The sequence below is a fragment of the Macaca nemestrina genome, chromosome 10 (assembly GCF_043159975.1).
Source record: "Macaca nemestrina isolate mMacNem1 chromosome 10, mMacNem.hap1, whole genome shotgun sequence".
Classification (NCBI taxonomy): Eukaryota; Metazoa; Chordata; class Mammalia; order Primates; family Cercopithecidae; genus Macaca; species Macaca nemestrina.
In genome coordinates, this window is record NC_092134.1 from 2,141,357 (window position 1) to 2,164,963 (window position 23,607).

Below are 23,607 nucleotides of genomic sequence, written 5' to 3' on the forward strand. Positions count from 1 at the left end.
TGAGAAACCGTCACATACAATGACTTGCGCCAGAATGCACAGAAGCTTGTCTCAGAGTGCGGTACTGTGGATGGCTGTGGTATTTCTATATACTGTCTGAATATGTTTATAATTAACATCCACTCGTGTAATTAGAAAAAAATGGTAATTTTCATTTCCTTGCTGGGTGCAGTGGCTCACACCTGTAATCGCAGCACTTTGGGAGGCTGAGGCGGGCGGATCACCTGAGGCCAGGAGTTTAACAACAGCCTGGCCAATATGATGAAACCTTGTCTCTACACAAATACAAAAAAAAAAGCGGCCAGGCATGGTGGATTTCAGTCTCTCTAGCAGGTGGGATTACAGGTGCCCGCCACCACGACGGGCTTTTTTCTTTTTTTTTGTCTTTAGTGGAGACGGGGTTTTGCCATGTTGGCCAGGCTGGTCTTGAACTACTGACCTCAAGTGATCCACCTGCCTTGGCCTCCCAAAGTACTGGGATTATAGGCGGGAGCCACCATACCCGGCCAATAATAATAATTTTAAGACTTTTTAAATAAATGCATATGTTAACATTGTTGATTGACCAAAAAAATCCCTCTTTTCACAGTAGCTATGGCAGCGCTGGGCCTAGTGGTGTCACAGAGGTTCATAGGTACAGGGTGGACGACATCCTGCGTGTCCTGGCTGTGGGACCTTGGCTGGCCATGAGGATTACCATGAGACTCCATTAAAACACAACAGCTTCTCATTATCCAAATATCCTCATGGAGGTTGCTAGAGGAGGTGAAAGTCATCAACACCCGACGTTATTCACTGTTGATCACTTACAAAACGGCTCCCCAGCATCTCCCCCTGCCTCATGTTGGCACCTATCATCCAAGTCAGGGAGTCAAAATCCCAGGCCTTGGTCATCCTGGCCCTCCCTAATGAATGGAATCAGAGTTAAATCAGTTAAAAGAGACATTGCAAATCCTGCAACAGAAGATCACTTGGGGCCAGGTGTGATGGCACATGCCTGTAATCCGAGCATTCTGGGAGGCCAAGGCAGGTGGATTGCTTCACCTCAGGAGTTCAAGACCAGCCTGGGCCATGTGGCAAAATCCTGCCTCTATAAAAACTACAGAAATTAGCCAAGTGTCGTGGCGAACCCCTGTAATCCCAGCTACTTGGGAGGCTGAGGTGGGAGGATGGCTTGAGCCCAGGAGGCGGAGGTTGCAGTGAGGTGAGATCACACCACTGCACTCCAGCCTGGGCGTCAGAGTGAGACCCTGTCTCAAAAAAAGGAAAGAAAAAAACAGAGGGTGTCTTGGGAGAATTTCCCAAATGTCCGTGAGGACAATCAATGTCCATAAGAGAATATTCTGAGGACAGAAGACGAAGAAAGGGCCTCCAGGAAGGTGATGAAGCCCTGAAGTATTTTCACACAAATCTCTTCTTATGATTATGCTGTGAAAACCAAGTGTGAATTGAAGAATAAACTATAATTCTACCATACAAATTATGTTCCTCCCAAATGAAGGCAGTTCGTTTTTTGCTTTGTTCCAAGAATCAGCATATAATTTCAATTATGAAATCCATAGCATCAAATCCAAAACTTGTCACATTGTAACTCTGAGATTCCCGTCCTCGTGTTAAGTAGACTCTTTTCAAGTGACTACTTTTAATACCAATTATCTTTGGATAACAAGGCCTTCCTATGGCATGTATTACAGAGCTTTATTAAACTCGAGCACTGTGAGGACTTAATGGGATTAAATATTGGGTGATTTAATCATAGGAGAATCCCGAGCCAGCACAATTTCCATCTGTCTCAACATCTCAGCAGTGATGTTGCCCCTGATGAGCACCGTCAGCCCTGCCCTCCTCAGCCCCTGCAGTAATCCTCGATTGTTAGACACGAAATTCCAGGTGCCCTCAGCCTTCAAGGCCAGGCCGTAGACCCTACACACTCCTGCCTTTCCTTCCGTGCTAGCCTCATTAAGATGAAGGGCAAATACTCCCACTATTTCAAACTCGACTCAATGTCTCTACAATGAAAATAATTTTTAAAATTCTGGGGAAAACATTACAAATTTAACCATAGATTGATTTGTTTTTTTTTTTTTTGAGACAGGGTCTCACTCTGTTGCCCAGGCTGGAGTGCAGTGGTGTGATCACAGCTCACTGCAGCCTCGAGCTCCAGGGCTCAAGCAATCCTCCCACCTCAGCCTCCTAAATTACTGGGATTACAGGTGAGTGCCACCATGCCTGGCTAATTTTTGTATTTTTAGTAGAGACGTGGCTTCACCATGTTGCCCAGGCTGACAATTTCTGTTATATCAACATGTTATGAAGCATGCTGAGCCCCCTCTATACACATACACACACACACACACATGCATGCACACACACACACACATGCACACACACATGCATGTACACACACACACCCCCATGTATGCACACACACACATGCACACACACATGCATGCACATGCACACATGCACGCACACACACGCATGCACACACACATGCACGCACACACACATGCACGCACACATGCACGCACACACACATGCACGCACACATGCATGCACACACATGCATGCACACATGCACGCGCACACACATGCATGCACACACATGCATGCACACACACACGCATGCACACATACACACACATAAGCACCATGAGAGCAGAGACATGTGTGTCTCATTTACAGGTAAACGGCAAAGTCCAACTTATAACAAGAACTCACAAATTCAAATGCCTGTAAACTAGCGCCTACACCAAGTATGAGCAAGCAGGCCCACATTTTGCAGAAGCCGAAGTCCTGGTGATCTGCTGAACTCTGTCCCTCCACACAGAAACGGGCATGGCCAGATCATCTCATTTCTCGGGGGAAAATGTAAATCCACACTTTCATGAGAATTTTTTTTTAATTTTAGAGACAAAGCCTTGCTTTGTTGCCCAGGCCAGCCTCGAACTCCTGGCCTCAAGAGATCTTTCCACCTCAGTCTCCCAAAGTGCTGGAATTACAGGTGTGAGTCATTCCATCTGGTCCTGAAAAGTTTTAAGTTGCATAAATGTTTTTAAATGACCTTGGCCAAAACAGAATACGTTGCTGGTGGAAATGAAAATGGTTTTGAGCCCTAAAGGGAAGAATTTGGCAGTATTTAGCCAAATTGAATATGCCTTTACACTTTGACCCCAGTCTCACTTCTTCTACAAAGATGCTCTGGCACAACTATATGAAATTATAAGTGCACAAGACTATATTCGTCTGTTCTCACGCTGCTGTGAAGAAATACCCAAGACCGGGTAATTTATAAAGAAAAGAAAGGACGTTTAATTGACTCACAGTTCTGCATGGCTGGGAAGGCCTCAGGAAACTTACAATCATGATGGACGGCACCCCTTCACAGGGCGGCAGAAAAGAGAATGAGTGCCGAGCGAAGGGGGAAATGCCAGACACTTAGAAAACCATCAGATCTCGTGAGATTCACTCATTATCACAAGAACAGCCTGGGGGAAACTGCCCTTGTGATTCAATGACATCCACCTGGTCCTGCCCTTGACCTATGGGAATTATTACAAGTCAAGGTGAGATTTGGGTGGGGACACAGAGCTACACCATATCAACTTTCATTACAAAAGACTGGAAATAACCCACATGTTGTTCAAGAGGGTCTCATTGAACATATCCTGGATTATAATATGATGTGATGTAATACCTATGCTGTTATAAAAATGAATTCAAAAGATCCAGGGATTTATTAATACTTTTCGCTTCCAAAAAAAATGTTTCCTACCTCTGTCCCCCAGACAGTCGAGTGGCAATGACCAACTGGCGACAGCAAACATCTTGTGCCCCAGACCCAGGTCTCTGCAGAGCATTTCTCGTTAACGAGAGTCAGGGCTTGCTGGGGAAACTCTGACACTTAGTCTGGAGCCAGAGATATGTACGGTGATTCCAGGACATTTTGTCAAGACTGAAAGTAAAAATGTTATTAAACAGGAAAAGTGTCATACTGCAATGATGCCAAAGACAGTGGAATTTGACCATCAAAAAAGAAAAGAATGACCAGGTGTGGTGGCTCATGCTTGTAATCCCAGCACTTTGGGAAGCCAAGGCAGGCGGATCACTTGAGGTCAGGAGTTCAAGACCAGCCTGGCCAACATGGTAAAACCCCATCTCCACTACAAATACAAAAAAGATTAGCTGGGTGTGGTGGTGCATGCCTGTAATTCCAGCTATTCAGGAGGCTGAGGCATGAGAATTGCATGAGCCCAGGAGACGGAGGTTGCAGTGAGCCGAGACCTCACCACTGCACTCCAGCCTGGGCAACAGAGAGAGACTCCATCTCAAAAAAAAAAGAAAGAAAGAAAGAAAAAGAAAAAGAAAATAATGATTGCAATATGTGGAACCACACCAAATGCATACAAATCTATGCCCACATGAGACTGCAAAGGGGAATACTCATCCGCTGCTTCTGCAAGTGGCCAGGGCACCAAATCAGTATCCAGAAAATTGATCAGGAAAAAAATCAAGTATTAATTCTGTATTTTAGGATAACCAAATGGTTGACGGAGAAAAGCCATTCTGTACAAGACAATCACACCTGACAAATGCAGGTGTAATAGGATAAGCAAAGTAACACATCACAATCATTTATTAATAGATAAAATAGTGGATCTCTTAGTCATCAAAGATTGCAGTCATTTATTGATAGATAAAATGGTGGATCTATTAATACTCAATGACTGCTGTGAAACTTTTATCAATGAGCTTTTGTTGCTGTTGTTTCTTGTTTGTTTGTTTTGAGACAGGGTCTCACTCTGTCACTCAGGCTGGAGTGCAGTGGTGCACTGTAGCTCACTGCAACCTCTGCCTCCTGGGCTCAGGTGATCCTCCCACCTCAGCCTCCCAAGTGGCTGGGACTATAGGCACACACCACCACACCAAGCTAACTTTTGTATTTTTTTAGAGACTGGGTCTCACCATGCTGCCCAGGCTGGTCAGTGAGTTTTTTTATTACAGACATTTTCACACATATAGCAAAGTAGACCTTTTAAAACCTTATTAGCACACAAAAAATGAACAGCAATTCCTTAGAATCATCAAATATAGAGTCCTCAAATGTCTTTATCTAGCAAATATTTTTCTTCAACATTAAAATCAAGATCCAAACTAGTTCCAGAGATGGCCTTCAATCCACGAGGCTCTTAGGTCTCTTTTAAGCTGCAATCTTACAATTCCACCCCTTGCTCTTTGTTGTAGTTTTTCTAGAAGGAAATCACTGTTCCATCGAGTTCCACACATTCTGGACTTTGCTGATTTTGGGGAGTGTAATTTATCTTAATCTTTCGGATCCTGAATTCCTATGAAATTGTAGTTTAAAAGCTGGATTCAACGTTTTGGCAATGACATTTTGCAGGTGGAATTTTCAGCACCAGCATCTCGGTAAGAAAGGCATAAAAAGGCACCAGGGCATCTGCAGTTCCTGAAAGCAGAACCCCAACAAGTCAACAAGCTCTCCACCGAAGCAAAGAGCAAAGTGGGAGGCCGCTGTGAGGAGCCCAGGGAGCCCGGCAGGTGCTGGGGCGTCAGTACCTCAGAGCAGCTGCTACGCACTGAATGTCTCTGCACCAAGATTCCTGTGTTGGAGCCTTGACTCCCAGTGTGGTTGTTTTTCGAGTAAGGCAGGAATTAAGGTTCCATAAGGTCTAGGGGCAGGACTGAAATCCATCCTTTTTTTTTTGAGACAGAGTCTCACTCTGTCGCCCAGACTGGAGTGCAGTGGTGCGATCTTGGCTCCCCGCAAGCTCCGCCTCCCGGGTTCACACCATTCTCCTGCCTCAGCCTCCTGAGTAGCTGGGACTACAGGCGCCCGCCACCACGCCCGGCTAATTTTTTGTATTTTTGGTAGAGACGGGGTTTCACCGTGTTAGCCAGGATGGTCTGGATCTCCTGACCTCGTGATCCGCCCACCTCGGCCTCCCAAAGTGCTGGGATTACAGGCATGAGCCACAGCGCCTGACCTCAAATCCATCATTTATTATTTATTTATTTATTTACTTATTTATTTATGTATTTAATTTTAAAGACAAGGTCTGGCTCTATCGCCCAGGCTGGAGTGCAGTGGTGTGATCTTGGCTCACTGCAATCTCCACCTCCTGGGCTCATGCCATCCTCCCACCTCAGCCTTCCCAGTAGCTGGGACTACAGGCACCCACGACCATACCTGGTTAATTTTTATATTTTTTGTAGAGACAGGGTTTCACCATGTCGCCCAGGCTGGTCTCGAACTTGTGAGCTCCAGTGATCTGCCCACGTTGGCGTCCCAAAGTGATGGGATTACAGGCGTGAGCCACCATGCCTGACCATATTTTTAATTATTTTTAGTAGAGATGGGGGTCTCCCTATGTTACCCAGGCTGGTCTCAAACTCCTGGCCTCAAGTGATCCTCCCACCTCAGCTTCCTGAGTAGCTGGGCTGACTTACTGTCATTATCCACCGTGCCCAACTAAAAAATCAGTCAAAAAAAAAAAAAAAAAACCCTGAAATACTTAACCTACCTGACTTCAAGGCTTAAAATTACATAAATCAAGGCCAAGTGTGGTGGCTCACACTTGTAATCACAGCACTTTTTGGGGCCAAAAAATACAAAAATTAGCCAGATGTGGTGGTACACACCTGTAGTCCCAGCTACTTGGAAGGCTGATGTGGGAAGATCACTTGAGCCTGGAAGATCAAGGCTGCAATGAGCCAAGATTGTGCCACTGCACTCCAGCCTGGGAGACAAAGTGAAGCCTTATCTCAAACAAACAAACAAGAGCAGCAAAACTACATAAATCAAAATACCTTGTCAGAAAGATAGTCACAGAGATCAATGACACAGAATTTGCAAGTTTAGGAACAGACCCACCCAGGTTTTGTCAATGGATTTTCAACAAGATGTCCAAGTAACTTAACACAGAAAGGAAATTATTTGCAACAAATGGTGCTGTATCAACTGGATACTCATGTGGGGAACAAAAATGACTCTTAACGCCTGACACCATATACAAGTTTAATCCAAAATACATCACAGAGGTATATGTAAAATCCAAAACTATGAGTCTCTAGAACGGGAAGAAAATCTTGGTGATATGGCATAGACCACAAGAGAAAAAAATTAACTAGACGTCATCAAAATTAAAATATCTTTTTGTGGCAGGGCGCAGTGGCTCACGCCTGTCATCCCAGCACTTTAGGAGGCCAAGGCAGGAGGATCACTTGAGGTTGGAGGTGTGAGACCAGCCTGGTCAACATGGTGAAACCTTGTCTCTACTAAAAATACAAAAATTAGCTGGGCGTGGTGGTGCGTGCCTGTAATCCCAGCTACTCAGGAGGCTGAGGCAGGAGAATCACTTGAACCTGGATGGCAGAGATTGCAGTGAGCAGAGATCGTGCCACTGTACTCCAGCCTAGGCAACAAAGTGAGACTCGGTCTCAAAAAATAAACAATAAAAATAAAATAAAATATTTTGCTCTTTGAAATAACCCATTTTTAAAAATAGAAAGGCAAGGTATCCATTGAAGAAAACATTTGCACCACACATGCCAGAGAAAGAACTTACATCCAGAACATGGGAGAACTCTTAAAAGCCAATAACCAGAAAACAAATAACCCACTTTTTAAAAAAGGCGATAGATATTTCGTAGGATAATATTTGTAAATAACCAATAAGCACATGAAAAAACGTGCCCCATGCCGGGTGCAGTGACTCACGCCTATAATCCCAGCACTTTGGGAAGCTGAGATGGGCGGATCACCTGAGGTCAGGAGTTCAAGACCAGCCTGGCCAACATGGCGAAACCCCATCTTTACTAAAAATACAAAAATTAGCCGGGCATGGTGGCATGTGCCAGTAATCAAGCTACTTGGGAGGCTGAGGCAGCAGAATTGCTTGAACCCAGGAGGCGGAGGTTGCAGTGAGCTAAGTTCCTACCACTGAGCTCTAGCCTGGGTGACAGAGGAAGACTCGTCTCAAACAGAAAAGAAGAAGAAGAAGAAAAAGAAGAAGGAGAAGAAGAAAAAGAAGAAGGAGAAGGAGAAGGAAGGAAGAAGGAAGAAGAAAGAAGAAAGAAGAAGAAGGAAGAAGGAAGAGGAAAGAAAGAAGAAAGAAGGAGGAGGAGGAGGAGAAGAAGGAGGAGAAGAAGGAGGAGGAGAAGAAAGAGAAAAAATGTTCCTCACCATCATCAGGGAAACAAAAAACACAAATTAAAACCACAATTGGACACCAGCACATGCTTGTGAACAACAGGCATTGTCTCCCACACTGCTGGTGGCAATATAAAATGGTATAAATCCTAGAAAAAAATAGGACTTTCTTTCTTAAAACAGTAAACATACGCTACCATATGACCCAGTCATTTCAGACTTGCTCCAGAGGAAAAAAAATACACGCCCACATAAGGACTGGTATACAAACATTCCCCACAGCTGTGTTTCTAATAGCCAAAAGCTGGAAACAACCAAAATACCCATGAAATGAAGAGGGCGGGCATTTCATGGACAAAGGAAGGGTGATGTATCCATACAGTGGGATGTTACTCAGCAATTTAAAAAGCAAGCTACTGACACAAGTTACAGCACAGTTGAATCTCAGAAGTACACAGAGTGAGAGAAGCCAGACAGAATCATAGCCAGGCACGATGGCTCACACCTGTAATCCCAGCACTTTGGGAGGCAGAGGCAGGAGGATCGCTTGAGGTTGGGAGTTCAAGACCAGTCTGGGCAACATGGCGAAACTCTGTCTGTACTAAAAATTAAAAAAATTAGCCGGTTGTGGTGGTGGGCACCTGTAATCCCAGCTACTCTGGAGGCTGAGGCAGGATAATGGCTTGAACCCGGGAGGCAGAGGTTGCAGTGAGCTGAGATCACGCCACTGCACTCCAGCCTGGGTGACAGTGAGACTTTGTCTCAAAAAAAAAAAAGAAAAGAAAAGAAAAATAGAATACACTGTATGATTCTATTTGTATAAATTTCTGGAACATGAAAACTAGCATACAATGACAGAAACCAGATCCTGGGTATGAAAAACCAATGAGAAAACACATCCTGGGGATGGCGTGGAGGTAGGGATGGGTAGTGGAGGTAGGGATGGGTAGTGGAGGTAGGGATGGGTAGTGGAGGTAGGGATGGGTAGTGGAGGGAGGGATGGGTAGTGGAGGGAGGGATGGGTAGTGGAGGGAGGGATGGGTAGTGGAGGGAGGGATGGGTATAGACGGGCACTAGAAACTTTTGGGGTCATAGAAATAGCTGCTACCTTGAGTGTTATGGATGTGAAACTCCACATGCATGTCAAAAACAAAGGCTACACCAACAATATCTGCGCTTTAGTGTACTTCAATTAAACCTCCATAAAACTGAAGTTAAAAATAAATGACAAGATGAAACCAATTCAAAATGAGGAATAAGTATAGAAGATCAGAAAAGAAGATCTAATATAAATTTAATATGAGTTGCTGAAGAGGAAAACCAAGGCAGTAATACAAAATAATATTAAAAAGTATATTTGGGCCTGGCGTGATGGCTCATGCCTGTAATCCCAGCACTTTGGGGGGCCAAGGCAGGTGGATCCCTTGAGGTCAGGAGTTCGAGACCAGACTGGCCAACATAGTGAAACCCCATCTCTACTGAAAAAGAAAAATACACTCACACAAAAATTAGCCAGGCATGGTGGCGCATGCCTGTAATCCTAGCTACTTAGGAGGCTGAGGCAGGAGAATCGCTTGAACCTGGGAGGCAGAGGTTGCAGTGAGCTGAGATCACCCCGCTGCACTCCAGCCTGGGGACAGAGTGAGACTCCATCTAAAAAAAAAAAGTATATTTTGAGAAGTGTTTCCTGAAATGAAAAAAGGCTTGAAATTAGGTATTGAAAGGGCACAATATCTAGGAAAATTAACCCCAAGTGGCTAAGCCCATGTTGCTTCAGACCATCTAAATGACTGGAGAGATACCGGGGACTACTGGTTAGAATGGAATATACATCTCCTTGCAGAATTAGGACGAATGCCTATAGGAGAGAGTGATGTCATGTGACAGCTATGGGTTCTGACAATGTCAATACAGTCCAACTATCAAAATGAAGAAAAAAATATTTGTGCACATTACTGAATTTTGTTACATACCAATTTCAGCAAGGATTCAAAGGAGGCATATGGAGAGCATATTAAAAGTAGGTCGGGCACGGTAGCTCACGCCTGTAATCCCAGCACTTTGGGAGGCCAAGGTGGGTGGATCACGAGGTCAGGAGATGGAGACCATCCTGGCTAACACGGTGAAACCCCGTCTCTACTAAAAAACGCAAAAAAAAAAAAAAAATTAGCCGGGCGTGGCGGCGGGCGCCTGTAGTCCCAGCTACTTGGGAGGCTGAGGCAGGAGAATGGCTTGAACCCGGGAGGTGGAGCTTGCAATGAGCCAAGATCACGTCACTGCACTCCAGCCTGGGTGACAGAGCGAGACTCCTTCTCAAAAAAAAAAAAAAAAAGAAGTGTAGAACTGGGCCAGGCGCGGTGGCTCACACCTGTAAACCCAGCACTTCGGGAAGCCGAGGTGGGTGGATTGCTTGAGCTTGAGAGTTCGAGACCAACCTGGGCTGACAGTTGTGTAATTTTATGCACCAGGAGTGTTTGGATTCCAGATTTGTATTTGATAGACCCCTTCCAGTGTCTCATCTTGTATCTCTAATTGGAAACCAAACCCAGATACCAACACTGTGATACGGCCTGAGACCATATGGTGCTGGGCTGCTTATTGCTGGTGATGATGCTGCAGGCCCTCACATTTTCCAAACCTGTCCATCTGGTAACGATTTTGACTGCAGAGCTAATGTCCATTGGAGCCTGTTTTCAGTCCGCTCGTGCTTACTTGGAGAGACATATGTCTGAATTTATGGAGTGCAATTTAAAGGAACTGGCTAAACATGGTCTGCGTGCCTTAAGAGAGACACTTCCGACTGGGCACGGTGGCTCACGCCTGTAATTCCAGCACTTTGGGAGGCCGAGGCAGGTGGATCATCCAAGGTCAGGAGTTCGAGACTAGCCTGGCCAACATGGTGAAACCCCACCTCTACTAAAAATACAAAAAATATTAGCCGGTCATGGTGGCATGTGCCTGTAATCCCAGCTACTAGTGGGTGCTGAGGCAGGACAATTGCTTGAACCCGGGAAGTAGAGAGTTCAGTAAGCCAAGATCATGCCACTGCACTCCAGCCTGGGTGACAGAGCGAGACTCTGTCTCAAAAAAAAAAAAAAAAAGAGAGAGACACTTCCTACAGAACAGGACCCGGCTAAAAGAATGTTTCCATTGGAATTGTTGGTAAAGACTTTGGAGTTTACAATCTATGATGATGATGATATGTGTCCATTCCTGGAAGGTCTTGAAGAAAGGCCACAGAGAAAGGCACAGCTGCTCAACCTGCTGATAAACCTGCAGAAAAGGCTGATAAACCAATGGAATGTTAGGTGATAAGCCAGCCTATATATGTATTATCAAATATGTAAGAATGCAGGCACCACATACTGATGACAATAATCTATATTTTGAACCCAAATTTGTAGAGTGGTGGAATGCTATGTTTTAGGAATCAGTCCAGATGTGAGTTTTTCCAAGCAACCTCGCTGAAACCATATCACAGAATACATTTTTCTTTGAGAGGGTCTGTACAATCATTTTCTAAAAAGTATAGGTATCTGTACTAATGTTCATATATGAAGAAAAGGTATCTTTGTGATTTTAAAGACAACTGTGAAATAAAATTGTTTTGCCTCCTGGGCACAAAAAAAAAAATTAAAAATTAAAAAAGTGCACGGTGGCTCATATCTGTAATCCCAGCACTTTGGGAGGCCAAGGTGGGAGGATTGCTTGAGGCCAGGAGTTCATTGGGCAACATGGTGAGACCTGTGTCTCTGCAAAAAATTAAAAATAAAAAGAATTGCCGGGCGCGGTGGCTCAAGCCTGTAATCCCAGCACTTTGGGAGGCTGAGACGGGCGGATCACGAGGTCAGGAGATCGAGACCATCCTGGCTAACACGGTGAAACCCCGTCTCTATTAAAAAAATACAAAAAACTAGCCGGGCGTGTTGGTGGGCGCCTGTAGTCCCAGCTACTAGGGAGGCTGAGGCAGGAGAATGGCGTGAACCCAGGAGGTGGAGCTTGCAGTGAGCTGAGATCTGTCGCTCCAGCCTGGGCGACAGAGCGAGACTCCGTCTCAAAAAAAAAAAAAAAAAAAGAATTAAAAATTTAAAAAAAGAAACGAAGTACTGATTCATCTACAACGTGAATGAATCTTGAAAACATTATGCTGATGAACGAAGCCAGACACAAAAGCCTCCACATGGCAAGAATCCGTTTTTATGAAATGTCTAGAATAAGCCAGTCCATAAAAACAGAAAGCAGGCTGGGCGCGGTGGCTCACGCCTATAATCCCAGCACTTTAGGAGGCCGAGGCAGGCGGATTACGAAGTCGGGAGATCGAGACCATCCTGGCTAACACAGTGAAACCCCGTCTCTAGTAAAGAATACAAAAAATTAGCCGGGCGTATTGGCAAGCGCCTATAGTCCCAGCTACTCAGGAGGCTGAGGCAGGAGAACGGCGTGAACCCAGGACGCGAAGGTTGCAGTGAGCCGAGATTGCGCCACTGCACTCCAGCCTGGGCGACAGAGCAAGACTCCATCTCAAAAAAAAAAAAAAACCAAAAAAACAGAAAGCAGATTCATGGTTGCCAGGGGCAGGAGAAAGGGGGACACAGAAGTGATTACCAATGAGTATGGGGTTTCCTTTGGGGGTGAAGCAAATGTCCTGGAATTAGATAGTTGTGTTCGCACAACACTGTGGCTGTACTAAACGTCACTGAATCGTACACTTAAAATGGTTAATTTTTTTTTTTTAATTCAACGTTTTATTGACTAAGTCATGTGTGCCGGGCACTGTGCTGTCAGGTGGGGGCAGGGAAAACAGCATGGCGTGGTTCCAGTGTGCATTAAGAGAAACATTAGCCAAACATGCTCTACAGATGTTCCTGTGGAAATAGACAGTACAACTTTCTCCTGTAACCATCATGGTTAACTGTTATATCAGACATACATCATTGTCACGGTCACCTGTCACCATCACTATCACCATCACCTATCACCATCACGGTTGACTGTTACACTAGACACACATCACTGCCACGGTCACCCATCACCATCATGGTCACCTATTACATCAGACACACATCACTGTCACAGTCACCCATCACCATCATGGTCACCTATTACACCAGACACACATCACTGTCACAGTCACCCATCACCATCATGGTCACCTATTACACCAGACACACATCACTGTCACGGTCACCCATCACCATCATGGTCACCTATTACACCAGACACACATCACTGTCACGGTCACCCATCACCATCGTGGTCACCTATTACACCAGACACACATCACTGTCACGGTCACCCATCACCATCGTGGTCACCTATTACACCAGACACACATCACTGTCACGGTCACCCATCACCATCGTGGTCACCTATTACACCAGACACACATCACTGTCACGGTCACCCATCACCATCGTGGTCACCTATTACACCAGACACACATCACTGTCACGGTCACCCATCACCATCGTGGTCACCTATTACACCAGACACACATCACTGTCACGGTCACCCATCACCATCGTGGTCACCTATTACACCAGACACACATCACTGTCACGGTCACCCATCACCATCGTGGTCACCTATTACACCAGACACACATCACTGTCACGGTCACCCATCACCATCGTGGTCACCTATTACACCAGACACACATCACTGTCACGGTCACCCATCACCATCGTGGTCACCTATTACACCAGACACACATCACTGTCACGGTCACCCATCACCATCGTGGTCACCTATTACACCAGACACACATCACTGTCACGGTCACCCATCACCATCGTGGTCACCTATTACACCAGACACACATCACTGTCACGGTCACCCATCACCATCGTGGTCACCTATTACACCAGACACACATCACTGTCACGGTCACCCATCACCATCGTGGTCACCTATTACACCAGACACACATCACTGTCACGGTCACCCATCACCATCGTGGTCACCTATTACACCAGACACACATCACTGTCACGGTCACCCATCACCATCGTGGTCACCTATTACACCAGACACACATCACTGTCACGGTCACCCATCACCATCGTGGTCACCTATTACACCAGACACACATCACTGTCACGGTCACCCATCACCATCGTGGTCACCTATTACACCAGACACACATCACTGTCACGGTCACCCATCACCATCGTGGTCACCTATTACACCAGACACACATCACTGTCACGGTCACCCATCACCATCGTGGTCACCTATTACACCAGACACACATCACTGTCACGGTCACCCATCACCATCGTGGTCACCTATTACACCAGACACACATCACTGTCACGGTCACCCATCACCATCGTGGTCACCTATTACACCAGACACACATCACTGTCACGGTCACCCATCACCATCGTGGTCACCTATTACACCAGACACACATCACTGTCACGGTCACCCATCACCATCGTGGTCACCTATTACACCAGACACACATCACTGTCACGGTCACCCATCACCATCGTGGTCACCTATTACACCAGACACACATCACTGTCACGGTCACCCATCACCATCGTGGTCACCTATTACACCAGACACACATCACTGTCACGGTCACCCATCACCATCGTGGTCACCTATTACACCAGACACACATCACTGTCACGGTCACCCATCACCATCGTGGTCACCTATTACACCAGACACACATCACTGTCACGGTCACCCATCACCATCGTGGTCACCTATTACACCAGACACACATCACTGTCACGGTCACCCATCACCATCGTGGTCACCTATTACACCAGACACACATCACTGTCACGGTCACCCATCACCATCGTGGTCACCTATTACACCAGACACACATCACTGTCACGGTCACCCATCACCATCGTGGTCACCTATTACACCAGACACACATCACTGTCACGGTCACCCATCACCATCGTGGTCACCTATTACACCAGACACACATCACTGTCACGGTCACCCATCACCATCGTGGTCACCTATTACACCAGACACACATCACTGTCACGGTCACCCATCACCATCGTGGTCACCTATTACACCAGACACACATCACTGTCACGGTCACCCATCACCATCGTGGTCACCTATTACACCAGACACACATCACTGTCACGGTCACCCATCACCATCGTGGTCACCTATTACACCAGACACACATCACTGTCACGGTCACCCATCACCATCGTGGTCACCTATTACACCAGACACACATCACTGTCACGGTCACCCATCACCATCGTGGTCACCTATTACACCAGACACACATCACTGTCACGGTCACCCATCACCATCGTGGTCACCTATTACACCAGACACACATCACTGTCACGGTCACCCATCACCATCGTGGTCACCTATTACACCAGACACACATCACTGTCACGGTCACCCATCACCATCGTGGTCACCTATTACACCAGACACACATCACTGTCACGGTCACCCATCACCATCGTGGTCACCTATTACACCAGACACACATCACTGTCACGGTCACCCATCACCATCGTGGTCACCTATTACACCAGACACACATCACTGTCACGGTCACCCATCACCATCGTGGTCACCTATTACACCAGACACACATCACTGTCACGGTCACCCATCACCATCGTGGTCACCTATTACACCAGACACACATCACTGTCACGGTCACCCATCACCATCGTGGTCACCTATTACACCAGACACACATCACTGTCACGGTCACCCATCACCATCGTGGTCACCTATTACACCAGACACACATCACTGTCACGGTCACCCATCACCATCGTGGTCACCTATTACACCAGACACACATCACTGTCACGGTCACCCATCACCATCGTGGTCACCTATTACACCAGACACACATCACTGTCACGGTCACCCATCACCATCGTGGTCACCTATTACACCAGACACACATCACTGTCACGGTCACCCATCACCATCGTGGTCACCTATTACACCAGACACACATCACTGTCACGGTCACCCATCACCATCGTGGTCACCTATTACACCAGACACACATCACTGTCACGGTCACCCATCACCATCGTGGTCACCTATTACACCAGACACACATCACTGTCACGGTCACCCATCACCATCGTGGTCACCTATTACACCAGACACACATCACTGTCACGGTCACCCATCACCATCGTGGTCACCTATTACACCAGACACACATCACTGTCACGGTCACCCATCACCATCGTGGTCACCTATTACACCAGACACACATCACTGTCACGGTCACCCATCACCATCGTGGTCACCTATTACACCAGACACACATCACTGTCACGGTCACCCATCACCATCGTGGTCACCTATTACACCAGACACACATCACTGTCACGGTCACCCATCACCATCGTGGTCACCTATTACACCAGACACACATCACTGTCACGGTCACCCATCACCATCGTGGTCACCTATTACACCAGACACACATCACTGTCACGGTCACCCATCACCATCGTGGTCACCTATTACACCAGACACACATCACTGTCACGGTCACCCATCACCATCGTGGTCACCTATTACACCAGACACACATCACTGTCACGGTCACCCATCACCATCGTGGTCACCTATTACACCAGACACACATCACTGTCACGGTCACCCATCACCATCGTGGTCACCTATTACACCAGACACACATCACTGTCACGGTCACCCATCACCATCGTGGTCACCTATTACACCAGACACACATCACTGTCACGGTCACCCATCACCATCGTGGTCACCTATTACACCAGACACACATCACTGTCACGGTCACCCATCACCATCGTGGTCACCTATTACACCAGACACACATCACTGTCACGGTCACCCATCACCATCGTGGTCACCTATTACACCAGACACACATCACTGTCACGGTCACCCATCACCATCGTGGTCACCTATTACACCAGACACACATCACTGTCACGGTCACCTAGTACACCAGATAGTAATCCATTTTTTTTTCTGATCCTCTGCTATAAATAGGATCAGTAAACTCAGAATAAAGGTTGCAGAGGCTTCTGTGATAGTTCAGTAGTTTAATGCAGCAATTTCAATGTGCCTAAATTAGTGGCAGATATTTCAAGATGCAGATGTATTTAAAGACATTACTTCCCTGGTTCTATGCACAGAAATGCTGAAGTTATTAACAATTTGCTCTCTACTCACATGGCTTATTTTGGAGAATGGCAACTCCACTACTTGTTTCTGAGATAGCTTTAACCTGAGCTCAAAAAAACAAGTTTTGTCAGTCACTTCACTTATAAATTGATCAACAAAAAAATCTTAACTTTTATCCACTGATGGATGTTCTCTATTTTATAACAGACTTATTTATACTTAAATCTTATTCTGTTGTTGCTTTACTTTAAATAGACTTTTTTAGAGCGGTTTTAGGTTCACAGCAAAATTGGGTGAGAATACCCGCTATGCCCCACATATGCACAGCCTCCTCCATATCAGCATCCCCCTAGAGTGGTCCATTTGTTACAACTGATGAACTCACAGTGACGCACCATTATCGCCCACAGTTCACACTGTGGTTCAGTCTGGTGGTGCACATTTTGTGGGGTTTGGCAAATGTGAAATGACATGTATCCCTGTTATAATGCTATACATTGCCCTAAAAATCCTCTGCATGACACCCACTCATCCTACCCACACCCTAATGACTGACCTTTATAGTGTCTCCATGGTTTGGCTTTTCTGGAATGTCATATAGTTGGTATTGTGACCTTTTCAGAATATTTCACTTAGTGAAGTGCATTTTTCTCCCATGTCTTTTCATGGCTTGATGGCTCGGTTCTTTTCAGTGCTGAATAATATTCCATTTCCAGATGCACCACAGCTTATTCTTTCACCCACTGGAGGACATCTTGGGTGCTTCCAAGCGTTGGCATTTATGAAGAAAGCAGCTATAAACATCCAGGTGGAGGTTTTGTGAGGACCTAAGCTTTCAGCTCATTTGGGTAAATACCAAGGAACAGGATTGAGGAATCATATGGTAAGATACTGTTTAGTTTTGTAAGAAACTGCCAAACTGTCTTCCAAAGTGGCTGCACCATTTGCATTCCCATCAGCAATGAAGGAGCGTTCCTGTTGCTCCACATCCTTGCCAGCATTTCGTGTTGTCTATGTCCTGAATTTTCACCATTCCAATAGAAGGTGCTGTTTTCTTCTGGTTATGTTTAGAGATATTCATGATAAAAAGTAGTTATATATTTCAAAATTATAGTAGAGGTTGGGTGTGGTGGCTCACGCCTGTAATCCCAGCATTTTGGGAAGCCAAGGTGGGAGGATCACCTGAGGTCAGGAGTTCAAGACCAGCCTGACCAACATAGTGAAACCCATCTCTACTAAAAATACAAAACTTAGCTGGGCTTGTTGGCGGGCACCTGTAATCCTCGCTACTCAGGAGGCTGATGCAGGAGAATCGCTGCCTGGGAGCGATTCCTGTTATAATGTTATAATGTATCCCTGTTATAATGCTGGGAGGTAGAGGTTGTAGTGAGCCGAGATCATGCCACTGCACTCCAGCCTGGGCAACAGAGAGGGACTCCATCTCAAAAAAATAAAAACAAAAATAAAAAATAAAACAAAATTATACTGGAGAAGTTGGGGTGCAGCTGGCATAAGAGACATTGCTGGTTTGATAAGTGTTTCAGGCACTGAGCTAGGAGCTCAAGACATAAAGGTGAGCTGGCCAAGTTCTTGCCCATCTGTAGCTTAGTACAACCAGCGAAAAGCAACTGGACGATGCCTGTCAAAAGTCCCCGTGTTCATACAGTCTTTGACCTGCTAACCTGGCTCCTCAAAGTTCATCCTAGGAAATATGTCAACTTCCCAAAAATAGCTGCATATTCTGTGTGATTCCAATCAAAATTCCTAGCGTTTTTTTGTGGAATTTTCATGGAAGCATCGAACATAGCCAAAACTCTTCTGAAGAACAGAGATAGGACTTGGTTTATCAAATATAAGCACTTACCAAGCTGTAGTACATTTTTTTTTTTGAGACAGAGTTTCTTTCTTGTTGCCTAGCCTGGAGTGCAATGGCACAGTCTCGGCTCACTGCAACCTCCATCTCCCAGGTTCAAGCGATTCTCCTGCCTCAGCCTCCCAAGTAGCTGGGATTACAGGCATGTGCCACCATGCCTAGCTAATTTTTGTATTTTTAGTAGAGACAGGGTTTCACCATGTTGGCCAGGCTGGTCTCAAACTCCTGACCTCAAGTGATCCACCTACCTTGGCCTCCCAAAGTGCTGGGATTACAGGCGTGAGCCACTGAGCCCAGCCTATAGTAATTAATTAAGATAGTGTGATACTGGCCCAGGAAAAGGCATGCTGACCAATGGAAGCGAACAGGGAGGCCAGCAACAGAGTCATATTGTGGATGTGACCATGGGACTGACGGCATGTCAGATCAGCACAGGAGAAGGAATCATTCATTAGCTGGAACTGGAAAAACTGGTCATCCACAAAAAAAAGACAAAATCAAACCCCTATCTACAGCTGGGCACGGTGGTGCACACCTGTAATCCCAGTACTTTGGGAGGCCGGGGTGAGCAGATCACTTGAGCCCAGCCTGACAACACAGTGAAACCCCATGTCTTCAAAAAAAAAAAATTAGCCAGGCATGGTGGTGCACATCAGTAGTCCCAGCTACTTGAGAGACTGAGGCAGGAAGATTGCTTGAGACTCAGGGGCAAGGCTGCAGTGAGCCTTGATCACGCCACTGCACTCCAGCCTGGGTGAAAGAGTGAAATTCTGTCTCAAAAAAAAAGAAAAGAAAATCCCTATCTTACACTATATGCAAAAAGCAGCTCCTGATGGATCAAGTTTCATCTGTCAAAAATAAAACTTAAAAATTCCTAGTATAAAATGTAAGTGAAAGGCTGGGTACGGTGGCTCACACCTGTAATCCCAGCACTTTGGGAAGCCGAGGTGGGCGGATCACCTGAGGTTGGGAGTTCGAGACCAGCCTGACCAACATGGAGAAACCCTGTCTCTACTAAAAATACAAAAATTCGCCAGATATGGTGGTACATGCCTGTAATCCCAACCACTTGGGAGGCTGAGGCAGGAGAATCTCTTGAACCCGGGAAGCAGAGGTTGCAGTGAACCGAGATCACGCCATTGTACTCCAGCCTGGGCAACAGAGTGAAACTCCATCTCAAAATAAAAAAAAAAAATAAAATGTAAGTGAATATCTTTTCAACTATGGATAGGAAAGGATATTTTAAACGTAGAAACATGAACTAAAAGAAGTATCAATAAGTTGAACCATGTTAAAATTAACAATGTTTGTGAATCAGGAAGACTTTAAGTGAAAAGAGATGTTACAAATTAGGGAACATTTTGTAACATTCCTTTGGTGAGCACGTGTTGTAAATGTCTTTTTGATCCAGCCATTCAATTCCATGTATGCCTGTGTGTGTCCAGCCAAGAGAAACTCTTGCACATGTACAACACAAGACGGAAAGCAGAATGTAGTAACACACTTCTGGAGATCAAAAGCCTGGAGACACTCACTCACCACAACTGTAGGTTCAACTGTGTCCCGCAAAAGGACATGTTCAAGTCCCAACCCCTTTAATCTCAAAATGTGACTTTATTCGGAAAGATGGTCATTGTAGATGTAATTGGTTAAGATGAGGCCATCCTGAAGTTGTGGTTCAGTGTTTTTTGAGACAGGGTCTTGCTTTGTCACCCAGGTGGGAGTGCACTGATGCAATCATGACTCACTGAAGCCTCGACCTCCAGGGCTCAAGTGATCCTCCCACCTCAGCCTCCTCAGTAGCTGGGATTACAGATGTAAGTCACCACACCTGGCTAATTCTTTTGTTTTTTGTAGAGAAGAGGTGTTGCCAGGTTGCCCAGGCTGGTCTCAAACTTCTGGCCTCCAGTGATCTGCCTGCCTTGGCCTCCCAAAGGCCTAGGATTACAGGTGCGGAGCACTGTGCCAGTATGTGGGTGGGTATTCCTGGTTCCTTATTACAAGAGGAGAGGCGACACAGAGACAGACAGACACACAGGGAGACGGCCCTGTGATGACAGAGGCAGAGGTGGGAGCCATGGGTCTGCCAGCGGAGGGTCAGCAAGGGTTGCCGGCAACACCAGGACCTAGGAGAACACCGTGGAGAAGGTTCTTGCTGGATCCTTCACAGGGAGCACGGCCCTGCTGACACCTTGATTTCAGACGCGCGGCCTCTGGGAGGCTGAGGGATAAAATTGTTCTAAGCCGCCCGGCGTGTAGTAATTTATCATGGTGGCCCTAGGAAGCTATTTGCGGGTGTGAAAGGCAGTGGATTTATGCAATTTGTATACTGCAGCCAAAGGAACGCACAGCAGGAAGACAGAAATGACGCGACACATCTCAGTGATGCGGACTACACAGATCCACAGTGACAGAGGAGGCGCTCTCGGGAGTACCTAGAGGTGAGATCAGTGATGGACACCACGCGGATCCACAGACGCAGGAGGCGCTCTCGGGAGTACCTAGAGGTGAGATCAGTGATGGAGACCACGCGGATCCACAGTGACAGAGGAGGCGCTCTTGGGAGTACCTAGAGGTGAGATCAGTGATGGACACCACACAGATCCACAGACGGAGGAGGCATTCTCGGGAGTACCTAGAGGTGAGATCAGTGATGGACACCACGCGGATCCACAGACGGAGGAGGTGCTCTCGGGAGTACCTAGAGGTGAGATCAGTGATGGAGACCACGTGGATCCACAGACAGAGGAAGCATTCTCGGGAGTACCTAGAGGTGAGATCAGTGATGGAGACCACGTGGATCCACAGACGGAGGAGGCATTCTTGGGAGTACCTAGAGGTGAGATCAGTGATGGAGACCACGTGGATCCACAGACGGAGGAAGCATTCTCAGGAGTACACGGATTCACAGACGGAGGAAGCGCTCTCGGGAGTACCTAGAGGTGAGATCAGTGATGGAGACCACGCAGATCCACAGACGCAGGAGGCGTTCTCAGGAGTACCTGGAGGTGAGAAATCCATGTAAAAAAGAAAGCAAGAAAGACAGGTGCGCCAGTGCACGCCTGTAGTCCCAGTTACTTGGAAGGCTGGAGGATGGCTTGAGCTCAGGAGGTTGAGACTGCAGTGAACTATGATCACGATGATGCCATGGCACTCCAGCCTGGACGACAAAGTAAGACCCCATCTCTAATGAATTGATCTCTAATGTATTCTCATATTTGGGCCTCCTGGGATCTGGACCATTATGTGCTTTTTATTTCTGCAATTTAAGCTTTCAGTTTCCTCCTCGTTATGACATTTTCCTTTGGCTAACACTATTTTCCCCCAGATTTTGTTCTTGTAAGTCCAAATTCAATATTGTCAATCAATATTTTCTGAGCTCCAAATTGGAGCATCACAGAATATGAATATGTGAGAAGGGATAAGAGCATACACTGACCTTGCACATCTCTGAAAACATAAGTGTGAATTTTTTCAATAAAAATATTTTTTTTGCTTCTAAAAAATTAGAGATGGGGTCTCATTACGTTGCCCAGGCTGGTCTCAAACTCCTAGGTTCAAGTAATCCTCCTGCCTCAGCCTCCCAAAGTGCTGGGATTACAAGCGTGAGCCTCTGGGCATGACCATAAATGTGAATTTATAGATTAAATCGCATGAAGGGAACCATGTAATAAAATGTGTGTAATTCAGCATGTTAGGACTTCAGCCTCTCGCCCATGTCCAGTGCTGGGAATGCAAAGCGGAAGCTCACATGGCGAAAATCAACAAACTGAAATGCACAGAGACACACACACACACACACAGACACATACACACAGACATACCCAGAGACACAGACATACACACACACCCAGAGACACACACACACACACCCAGAGACACACACACACACACACACACCCAGAGACACACACAGACACATACACACACTGAGACACACACACACACCCAGAGACACACACACACACAGACACATACACACAGACATACCCAGAGACACAGACATACACACACACCCAGAGACACACACAGACACACACACTGACACACAGACACACACACCCAGAGATACACACACACACAGACATACCCAGAGACACACATACACACACACCCAGAGACACACACAGACACACAAAGACACACAGACAGACATACACACACCCCCAGAGAGTTTAATTTCAAAGTAAGTTTGGTTTTCCATCTATTAGGAGTTTATAAAGCAGGACACACCCTCAGAAGTTTAAAGTAACAAACATGTGGCCAGCACAGTGGCTCACATCTGTAATTCCAGCACTTTGGGAGGCCGAGGTGGGAGGATTCCTTGAGCCCAGGAGTTCAAGACCAGCATGGGCAACATGGTGAAACCCAGTCTCTGCAAAAAAAAAAAAAAAAATTAAAATTAGCT

At 46.2% G+C, this 23,607-nt stretch overlaps 1 pseudogene; it reads left to right on the plus strand.

The window, feature by feature from the left end:
• The window catches only part of LOC139356932 (proteasome subunit alpha type-1-like), a 28,188-nt pseudogene extending 16,710 nt beyond the window's left edge, over window positions 1–11,478 (plus strand).
• The last annotated feature ends 12,129 nt before the right edge of the window (window positions 11,479–23,607 follow it).